Source organism: Bos taurus, chromosome 7, assembly GCF_002263795.3.
Source record: "Bos taurus isolate L1 Dominette 01449 registration number 42190680 breed Hereford chromosome 7, ARS-UCD2.0, whole genome shotgun sequence".
Classification (NCBI taxonomy): Eukaryota; Metazoa; Chordata; class Mammalia; order Artiodactyla; family Bovidae; genus Bos; species Bos taurus.
The window spans coordinates 38,818,594-38,829,185 of record NC_037334.1 but is presented as its reverse complement, the minus strand read 5'-3'; the positions used below and the strand labels follow the sequence as shown (position 1 = coordinate 38,829,185).

The following is a 10,592-nucleotide window of genomic DNA, read 5'->3' as shown; positions in this document are numbered from 1 at the left end:
ATCACAGTTCTTAGAGGTCAAGTAAAACTTGCCTGGTAGCACACAACCACTGGCAACGTGGGGTGAGGCCTGCACTGTCTCCACGCACCCGGGGCCTCTGTGAAAGGACCCACTGAGGGGAGGATGTGGTTCCCACACGGAGGGTGTGGTTCCCACCCAAGGGATTGTGGGTCAGCGGTGGTGTTCCCGTTGGTGTCATGGCTGGTCAAAGGTGGTTCAGGACGTGAGGAAAGCTCACAGTAAGTGCCACGTGTGGCAGCCTCTGCGGCTCACTCCCAGTGCAGCTGGCTGCTGCATTCAGTCTCCCCTGACCTCCGCCCGCCATGGGACGGGCCCCCATCCAGCCCAGCACCTTCCCACTCCCAGATAAACATTTCAGCCACCACTGACTTCTTATCATGTTCCTTCTCCACAGAGAGAGTCATGGGACATCCGATAAATTGAGAGTGTTTCTTCACAATCTCCTTTATTCTTCTTTCCTCCAAGAACTTGGTTAGGTCTTTCAGACACAGAATAGCCTTTGTTCTTCGGCCCATAGGTTTGCCTCTAATGGTCCTAACTGGACGATCCTCCTACAGAAGGCTCTAGTGGTGATAACACTTTCAGTAGCCAAAGAGGTAGAATAAAACCCAGCACCAAACTGTTCTGTCACAGAGAGCTCTGTAGCAGCCTGCAAAGCCTCCATGAGTGCCTTGGTCCCAGACTTGCAATAGCACCAGGGTTATCGATCAGCACATCCTTGGTCATCCCTATTTTGGTGTCCACCGCCCTGAGGGTTCGATTTTACTCGTCTGGAATGAGGTTAATGTGCAGCTCTTTCCCACATTTTAGTTTACTGGTGTCTGTCAATCTTTCATATCATAATTTTGTCCAGAGCATCTGATGATTTAGAACAAAGCTCCCTCAGAGATGACTGTTTGAGTGGTAGTTATTGCTGCTCAGTAACATCAACTGGGTAATTGCTTCCTGAAAGGCAGACATCTCAACCTCCTCCTCTGTCAGTTGGTCTGGGGTCTGGGTTTCCTCAAACATCTTGGCTAAAGAACCACACGGGTTTTGTTTTTTTTTTTAGCATCAATGCAGCACCAGGACACAGAAACAATAGAACCTCCATCTTAAAGCAAGCGCAAACGCTCGCTTCCAGTTGTGGGCAGGCTTTTTGTAATTGACGTTATCAGACTTTCATTGTAGAATAGGTAATGTAAAAGTAGATGAGGTGAAGAGTGAGAACTTATTTTCTCAGTCTTTCAGGCTCACTCCCAGAGCTCTTAGTTGGTCTACTCTTAACCATCTCCTGTCCCTCTCCATGTTTCCTGTGTGTATGGCTTAGGTGTCGAGAGATTGTTCACACACTTGACTTCGAGAGGTCTGAGCTGTGGTTCCATCATATGGGTTTGGGAGCTTGTTCATGAAGCCATAAGAGTAAATATGCTGTTCCTTATTGAAATGTTTTATTAAGCACTTACCTCAAAATGGTTTCTTTACTCGAAAAGTAGCTAACGTGGAATGCGCACTTTGTGCCCAAGGATTTGGTTCTAAGCGGTTGACAGGGGTTAACTCACTTCACTCCATGCCCTTGTGGATGCAGGAGATCTGTAGGGAGAGCTCGTTGAGGCTCCGCCTCATTGAGCATTTCCCTCTTGGAGAGGAGCTCCATGTCCACACTGACATGCACAGCCGAGGCCTGGAGCCTGGACCCCCCTCCATGACCGCAGCAGCCATGTCATCTGCAGCCCACTCACCGTACTCTGTGTTCCCTGAATTCCTGACGTAGACAAGTTGGCATCTGCTACTCTATAATTCTCACCCTTGACTGTATGTTAAAGTCACCAAGACAAGGAAAGTGAGCCTGCCTTCTTCTCCAGCTCTGGTATAAGAAGGTGGGGCCTCGGCAAGGGCAGGCTTTTTTGGCTTTGTTTTTTAAATATATATATATATTTATTTATTTTAATAATTTTATGTATTTAGTTTTTGGTGGTGCTGGGTCTTCAATGCTGCAGGCTTTTCTCGAGTTACAGAGAGTGGGGCTGCTCTCTCGATGCAGTGCTCAGGATTCTCGTTGAGGTGGCTGCTCTTGTGGAACGCGGGCTTCAGCAGTTGCAGCTCCTGGGCACTAGAGCACAGGTAAGTAGTTGTGGCACCTGGGCGCAGCCACTCTGTGGCATGTGGGATCCTCCTGGACTAGGGATTGAACCCATGTCTCCTGCATTGGCAGGTGGATTCTTTGCCACCGAGCCACCAGGGAAGCCCAAGGGCAGTTTTAAAAGTACTCCCTCCCTTGCCCAGGTAGTTCTGATGAGAATCCAGGCTTGAGAACCAGCAGGTGTCAGGTCACTGATTTGAAGGCAAAGCGTAAAGTGATGGTGTTGGTCTTTGCTTGACTGTCAGGGTCTTGTTTATATTCCTCTCAAAATTCACACCCAGGGGTGCTTCCTCAGAAAATTAGATGGTTAGATGTGTGTTCTTAATCTGTCTTTTCATACCTGTGGGGTCATGATGCTGTAATCTATGTTTTTGCCAAGTGTGTTTAAAAATTGAGTTATTTGATCATCTGAAAGTTATATCTAAATGCATATCCCTGGACTTGCTGTGCGGTGTGAGAAAAAACATTTCAAAATGTTTCATACCTCTTCATTCTCTGCCCTAAACCTGTGCCCTCCCCTCAGATGTGACCACTGCTGGTTCTGACTTTTTATGTGTTTCTAAAAAATTTTACCATGGAAGTGTGTATCCCTCAGTACATAGTACTATTTTGCATTTAAAAAATTACAAATGGTACACAGATGTATTCCTCAGTGTCTGTTTATTTTTGGCCTCACCACTTGGTTTGCAGGATCCTCATTCCCTGACCAGGGGTTGAACCCTGGCCTGTGGCAGTGAAAGCTTGGAGTCCTGACCCCTGGACCACCAGGGAATTCCCTTTCTCAGTGTTTAAAAGTCAGCGTTGTTTGTGAGCCTTTGGACTACATGTAGCTCAAGATGTGGCCTGAGCAGACTCCAGTTCCATTCTGCACTGCTGGACATTTAGGCGGTTTCCAGGATTTGCCCTTAGAGCTCTGCTCTGCACAATTCGTGAGCAGTCTTCATGCACAAGTGTACAGGAGCTACTGTTGTAACCCCCATGAGTTTCAGTTTTATTACAGGTCAGGATGCTCTCCAAAAGGGGTCTCATCCATTCCACACCCATCTTGGCTGCCAGCCCACTGCCGCTTCTCAGCACTTGATGATGTTAAGAGTGCTTAATTTTTGGCAGTCTGATGAATATACAAAAGTCTCCATTTGTTTTTCTTTTCTCGTCAGTAGAGGATCTTTGTATCCTCAAAGAGGCATTAAGAAATTGGGGTGCCCTTTGGTTGGGGCCCAGACTTTGGAGAAGGCGGGACCTGGCAGATACTTGGACTCCCAGCAGGGAGGGAGCGCACTGTAACAGTTGCTTCTGCTGACGGATGGGGCAAGGTCTGTGCTGCTGTGAGTGCTGAACGGGCGGGAGCCTCTGGCTACTGCTGCTTCCCTTGGAAAAAAGGAGAGCAGTCCCATCTGTCTGTTCTCCTAGTCTCCATCCAGGACTTCCCAACAGCAGAACCCAGCAGGAGGCTGGCTGGCTAAGGAGCATGGCAAGCATAGTTTACAGAGTTCCAGACACAGCACCACACAACAGTATAAAAATGTGGGCTTGTGGCTTAGAGACAACGACTAACCCGCAGACAGCAGGCTGCTGGGCACGCGGCTGCCTGGGGGGTGGCACACCAGGGTCCCTGGGCCCGCCACTGCTGCAGAGGGCATTCACAAGGAGAGAAGTCAAACTTGCATGCGTGTGTAGTTTCCTTTTACTCATGGTTGAAGTTAATTCCAACTCAAGCAAGGGTGATTAGAAGGAGAATCTAACATGTACAAGGAGGAACGACGTTAAATGGCTAAGTTGGTAAATTTAGTAGAAACTTCACTTGTCATTGAGAATGTGGGAGGGAGTGGATCTCGTGGAGAGGGGATGTTAGGAGGGGAGTGGGCAAACCCTGCTCTGCCTTGCTTGAAGCCTTGTGGAGGAAACAGGGATTCATAATAAACTGGGTGGCTTGAGGCAGACGCTCCCAGTCTCAGCTGATGCACTCAGACACCACTGCTTGGCTGAGCACTCCAGAAATCTCAGTGCCTGAACTGGGGTCCCCTCAGTATCCTGTGGTACTAATCTTAAGTAATCAGCATTAAACCGCCATTCTGAGGGAGGGGCAGAACAGGAAACCAACAGAAATTGTTTGGGATTTTGGTTATAAATGGCTGTTTTAAAAATATGCACTGACTTGCCTTCCTGGTCTCTTTGCTCTCCAATTCTTGTGTTCCAGGTCCTTTTGCATTTTGTGTTGTGTTTTGTGGCATATGCCTATTAGATGCTCTCTTAGAGATGGTTCAGGGGAAGTTATCATTCTGAATTCTTCTCTGTCTGAAAACAGGTTTATTTTGATTTTATACTTGTGTTTAGTGAGGTCAACTGTAAGTCTGATGTCATCTTCTGATTCTTGCTCCTCTCTGATTCTTCTTTCCAGAAGTTTTTAGGAGTAGTTATATTTGATGGTTTGAAACATGGCCAGGATGTTTCTGGGTCTGAATCTTTTTTCTTTTCTTCTCCTCCTTGGCACTAGGCATCTCCTTTCAATTTGACATTTGTGTCTTTATTTAGCTCTGGGAAGTTTTCTTCTGTTACTGTCTTATATCATTCACTCTTCTGATGACCTGCTGTGTTCGTTTTACAGCACTGCCCAAAGTTCTTTCATGTTCCTCCACTCAGGAGGTAGGGTCCATGCTCTGTCTGTCCCCTCCTTGAGTCTGGTGGGTTTCTGTTTGCTTCCGTTAGTGGAATGTGGCAGAGGTGAGGTGCTGTGACTTCTGAGGCCGGCCTTAAAGCCCAGGCAGCTTCACCCGCTTGCCTGGGACACTGGCCCTGGGAACCCCGAGCCACCATGGAAGCAGGCCTCCAGTCCCAGCTGGTCCCGTCCCTCACCCTCCGGGTGCTGACATGTGAGGGAAAAAGCCATCCGGGCTCCTGCATCAGCTGTCAGGTCCTTCAGCAGAAGCCCTAGATGTCGTGGACTGGATGTGGAGCAATTCATTTGCTCCTTCCACATCCCTGAACCACAGAGTCCTAAAGGGATTTCTGGGACTTACCCGGTGGTCCAGGGTGGTCCAGGGGTTAGGACTCGTGCTTCTACTGCAGAGGGCACGGGTTCAGTCCTTTGTAGGGGAGTTAAGATCCTGTGCATGCCCGTGGTACAGCCAAAAGAAAAAGAAATATTCTGAATGTCCATCGGTAAGTGAACGAATAAACAAATTGTTAACAACAACAAAAAGAGATTGCTGTTTTCCATCACCAGGTTTCAGGGTGGCTTTTTATGCAGCAGTGGATAATTGGACCATGCACACACCCCCACCACTGCTCCTCACCATCTCCTGGTTCTCTCCCGAGCTCCAGTTGAGAGGAAGTGCCTTGGCCTTGATCACCCTGCTGTCCTGGGCTCTTGGTCATCCAGTTGTTGGAAGACAGTCATTTCCCCCAGCAGATGTGAGCCTCTTGCCAATGCCTTGAGTTGACTCTGCTGACCAGATGGGCGATGTTTGGACTGACATGTGCCAACCCTTAGGGACATCACTCTCGGCCTCCTCCCACTTCTGGTGGTGGGGAAGGGCAGTCCCTGCACATACAGGGCCACGGGGTGGCTGTCGGGTTAAGTGGCTGCTGACCTCCTCCACCTGCGTTAACATACTGTAGGCATGCTTGCAGCTAATAAAGGAGAAGTCCATCAGAGCACTGGGTGCCAAAGCCCAGGTCTTTGAGGACCGTAAGTGTTCCCCTTTCCCGTCTTGGGAGGGCTGGGTGCAGACATCCAGGTATCAGCATAAGGTAGACCATGGCTCTCAGAGTGGGGTCTGGGGGGCACCAGGCCAACTGACCCAAACTGCTGGGGGCCAGAGCCTGGGAATATGCATTTTTTTTAAAAAGAGGAGGTCTGTGCACACCATAGACACTGAGTCAGCTGTCCATGTTAGCATTCTCTGGTGGCTTCCACAAACTCACTACAAAGCATTCTGAAAACCTATGATAACAGTAAAACAGTCCAGTAGAAATATTGCTTTATCTAGGATGAAACTGGAGAAATTTCAGTGTTCATCATCTTGGACCCAAAATCCATTTGGTAACAGTACTCCCTACTCTCCCCAAGAAAGCAGACAAGCACAGCATTGTAACTCAAGAGCCCAAGCATCAATTTCCTTAACCAATCTCCATTTAAGGGTGAGTGCAAGGAACAGGGTCAGGACAAGCCCCAGAAAGCACTCCTTGGCAGCTCATTGCTGCTAACACTCCAGTCAAATATTACCTAGTAAGGTAATTCTCAAACTTAGGATGGAATCGTTAGAATTTTACTCTCATATTCTGTCTCTTGGAGACCCAGTGTCAGAGTTCCCTCAGTTTCCAAGAACATGGTCTCCCTTGAAGGGAACTTCATTTGAGGGAGAGCCTCCACTTTTTCCTGTGCTAGTGTTTGAAGTCCCAGATTTGTGGGCTGGAGCGACATTTTGTGGCAGCTCTGCAGCCTTGAGCATTCTGATTCAGAATTTTGATAAGGAGACTCTAAAATCTACTTACAGAAATATAAACCTGGAATGCAAAAACAAATGCTTTTAGGATGCAGCCTAATTCTTAACATTGCTTGAATTGCTTATGTTTCTATTCATCCATGCACATCATCTGAGAACAAAGTTAATGTCACGTAGAGTGTGCACAGCAATACAAGTTCCTGTAAATAGGCCAACTCGCCATTTAAGTAAGAAGGTGTCATCTCCCTGACAGACTCTAGAGAATCACACCCCAGAAACATTTGTGACTGAGAAAGGAGACCCCCTCAAAGCAGAAACTTTATCAATCACATCAGGAACTGAAGTTTTTGCCAAGGAGAAAAAAGACTTTGCTAAAAACAATTACATGGGTTCACTGAAATAACTTACAGGTAGTATCAATTCTGTTGTGTGTTTATTTTAAAACACACCAAATAGGGACTTCCTTGGTGGTCCAGCTAAAGCTGAAACTCCAGTACTTTGGCCACCTCATGCCAAGAGTTGACTCATTGGAAAAGACTCTGATGCTGGGAGGGATTGGGGGCAGGAGGAGAAGGGGACAACAGAGGATGAGATGGCTGGATGGCATCACTGACTCGATGGACGTGAGTCTGGGTGAACTCTGGGAGTTGATGATGGACAGGGAGGCCTGGCGTGCTGCGATTCATGGGGTCGAAAAGAGTCGGACACGACTGAGCGACTGAACTGACTGACTGAACTTGGTGGTCCAGTGAAGACTTTGCCTTTCAGTGCAGGGGATACAGATTCATTCCCTGGTTGTGGAGCGAAGATCCCACATGCCTCTCAGCCCAAAAACCCAAAACATAAAACAGAAGCAATTATTGTAACAAATTCAATAAAGACTAAAAATGGTCTATATCAAAAAGAAAAATAAAACCCACATCTAATAATACATGAAATGATTTAAAAATCAAATATATCAAAGGCCATAGCAGCAGCAACAAAAATGACCACTCTCCACGATCCCCAGTTCGCTCTCCAGGGGCAGGGAGTTTCAACTCTTTTAGCTCTTTTTCCTGGCATTTACTTTTGTGTTTCTAAATGATATGCCTGTTTTGTCTGAATATCTAAGTGTTCAGCATTATGTATTCAATTCCTTGTACGATACTTGAGGTTCAGCTCTTTTACATCCGCCTTCTCCCCAACCTCCAAATGTGATTATGTCCCTATTTTTAGCTAAATAAGTGATCATTATCACGATGCAAATGTATTCTACTTTCAAGCCAGGTAGAGCCGACCCAGTTCCAGTGCCTGACTGTGCAGCTTTGAGCTTTTCCTTGGGTTGCCACTCGCCTCGTTTTTAACTTGCAGTGTTTCCCGTGTACAGATCCTCAGGCCTCCCTAAAGCTCCTCCACAGCATTTCCGCCTCCTTTCCCAGTCGTTCCCCCTCCAGCCCAGGTGCCCCATCCCTAGGTTCTTTGCCCTCCTGAGTCAGAGCTCCTCCTCCTGGGCTTCATTCTCTTTCTTCCTAGGCAGGAGTGCCTACTTTAGCTAAAATCTAAACTCTGACCCCTGGTGTGACCTTGGGTTGTCTTTCTCCTCCCAACTCTAGAGATAGGACAGACAGAATTTCAATCAAGCGTCCGCCTCAGCCTGTTACACGCACCCAACAGCTCCAGACCCCTCCTTCCCGAACATACCTTAAAGACAGTACCTTGACCCACATGTTACATGTCAATGGTACCTCAGCAAAGCTGGGAGGAATTATGTGAAATTTTAGATTGAAATACTGACAAGTGCAGTGGTTGTAGATTTCTGGCTGTGTTTGAATCCTTCCTTCACCCTTGCATCTTGAGAGGAGCAAGTTCAACTCCTGGGTGTCTCTGTGTCATCTTAATAGGGGGTCAGGTGCATCTGCCTCAGGATTGCTGAGAGCAACGCGTGCATGAACCCATTACATGGAATAATAATGTCTGTCTGCCAAGACAGAGCCCCCAGTAACTGTTACTGTTAATACAAATTATGCTGCTCTTTCCTTCCATTTTGTAACATGGACTCTCTGGCTGTGGAAATTAGTTGTCCCTCAGTAAAGTTGGTAGTTTTCTGTCTAAAAATTCCTATTTCTCATGACTTTTATTCTAATTATTTTATTGTATGTTGAGCTCAATCTAGTTTTATCAAATTTTTTCTAATATATTTCCTGATCCCTCTTTTAAAAAATAAGCAATTTTAATTTTGAGCTAGTTGGAATCCAATAGCTTTTTTTTAACTTTCTAATCATATCACCCTCAAACCATAAAAGATTTTCTAGATCTGAAAAATGAAAAATACCCACAGGCTTCACACACTCAGTTGGGGGAACGCTGTCTTCCAGATAGGTGCTATCTCCTTCATGCCGGTCAAAACCTAGATTTAATCCAGGGTGACCTTTTCCAGCTCTGTTGCTGGTGAGGTTAGAAGTTAGTGGGAGTCATCAAGTGGTGCTTCCAGCATGTTCTTTGAAGGGGCTGGCTCAGCCTGACGCTCACCCTTCTGCCCCTGCCCCTGCTCCTTCCTGGGATTTCCACCTAATGTTTGGAAGTGCAGTGGCCATCCAAGAGGTGAACTCCAGGACAATGTCCCGTGTCACAGCAGAAAGGCAGGAGTTGCTGGCTGCAGCAGTCCTGCCAGCCCTGCACACCTGATGCTGAACACTTTGTTTCCTGAGAGAAAAGCAAAATATAACAAAACAGACTGGGACTTCTCTGTCAGTCCAGTGGTTAAGACTCCACACTTCCACTGCAGTGGGGCTTGGGATCCCAGGTCAGAGAACTAAGATCCCGCATACTGCTCATTGTGCACCCGCCTCCCCCGCCCCCTGCCCCGCCACAAAGCCAAACAGAAACAGACTCACAGATACAGGGAGCAAACTGCTGGTCACCGCAGAGTGGGGGTAGGGGCAGGGGCGACATCAATGGAGGGGATTAAGAGGTACAAACTACTGTGTATAAAGTAAATAAGATGCAAGGGTATAATGTACAGCACAGGGAATATAATCAATGTGTTATAATAACTTTGGTATGCAATTTATAAAAATATCGAATCACTGTGTTGTGCACCTGAAACTGATATAAAGTCACCCATACATCACTTAAAAACAATTAAAAGCCCTATGGGACTAAGCCCCAGGTTGGCCCTCTGTCACTGGCAGCCTAATTCAGTTTCAAATGGCATCACTGCCTCAATGGACATGAGTCTGAGTAAGCTCCGGGAGTTGGTGATGGATGGGGAAGCCTGGCGTGCTGCAGTCCATGGGGTCTCAAAGAGTTGGACTGCACTGAATGGATTCATGAGAGACTTCAACTATTTACTGAAAAGACTGGTTTCCCTAAAGGATGATTCTGAAAAGTCGCAGTTAACTATGAAGTGATGTACGTTTACACGAGAATGTGTCTAGGACCTAATTCTTCATTCCGGTTCACTCCCTGTTTGTAGTATGTTTATTTTTATTGAAGTATGTTGATTTACAATGCTGCGTTAGTTTCTGCTGTACCGCTAAGTGATTCAGTTATATATATATATATATATATTTATATATAATATATAAATACAAACTCTTTTTGTGTGTGTGTGTGCATGCTGTCGCTTCAGTCATGTCTGACTCTTTGTAACCCTATGGACTGTAGCTTGCCAGGCTCCTCTGTCCCTGGAATTCTCCAGGCAAGAATACTGGAGTGAGTTGCATGCCCTCCTCCAGAAAAAATTATATATATATATATATATATATATATATATATATATATATATATATATAACTATAAAAGTTATATACATATAATTATAAAAATTATATATATATGTAAATTCTTTATTCTTTTTTAAAATCTTTTCCATTATGGCCTATCATAGGATACTAAATATAGTTCTCTGTGCTATATACAATGGGCTCAAGCCATATTTGAAAGTAGAAAAGGAATAGCTGCATTTTCACTAAAAATGTTTATGATTCTGCTGTCATCTCTTGTGTGCTGTGAGTCTCACCTAA

At 46.0% G+C, this 10,592-nt stretch overlaps 1 pseudogene; it reads right to left on the bottom strand.

The window, feature by feature from the left end:
• Positions 1 to 269: 269 nt before the first annotated feature.
• Positions 270 to 1,032, bottom strand: LOC112447399 (heat shock protein HSP 90-alpha A2-like; annotated as a pseudogene).
• Positions 1,033 to 10,592: the final 9,560 nt, after the last annotated feature.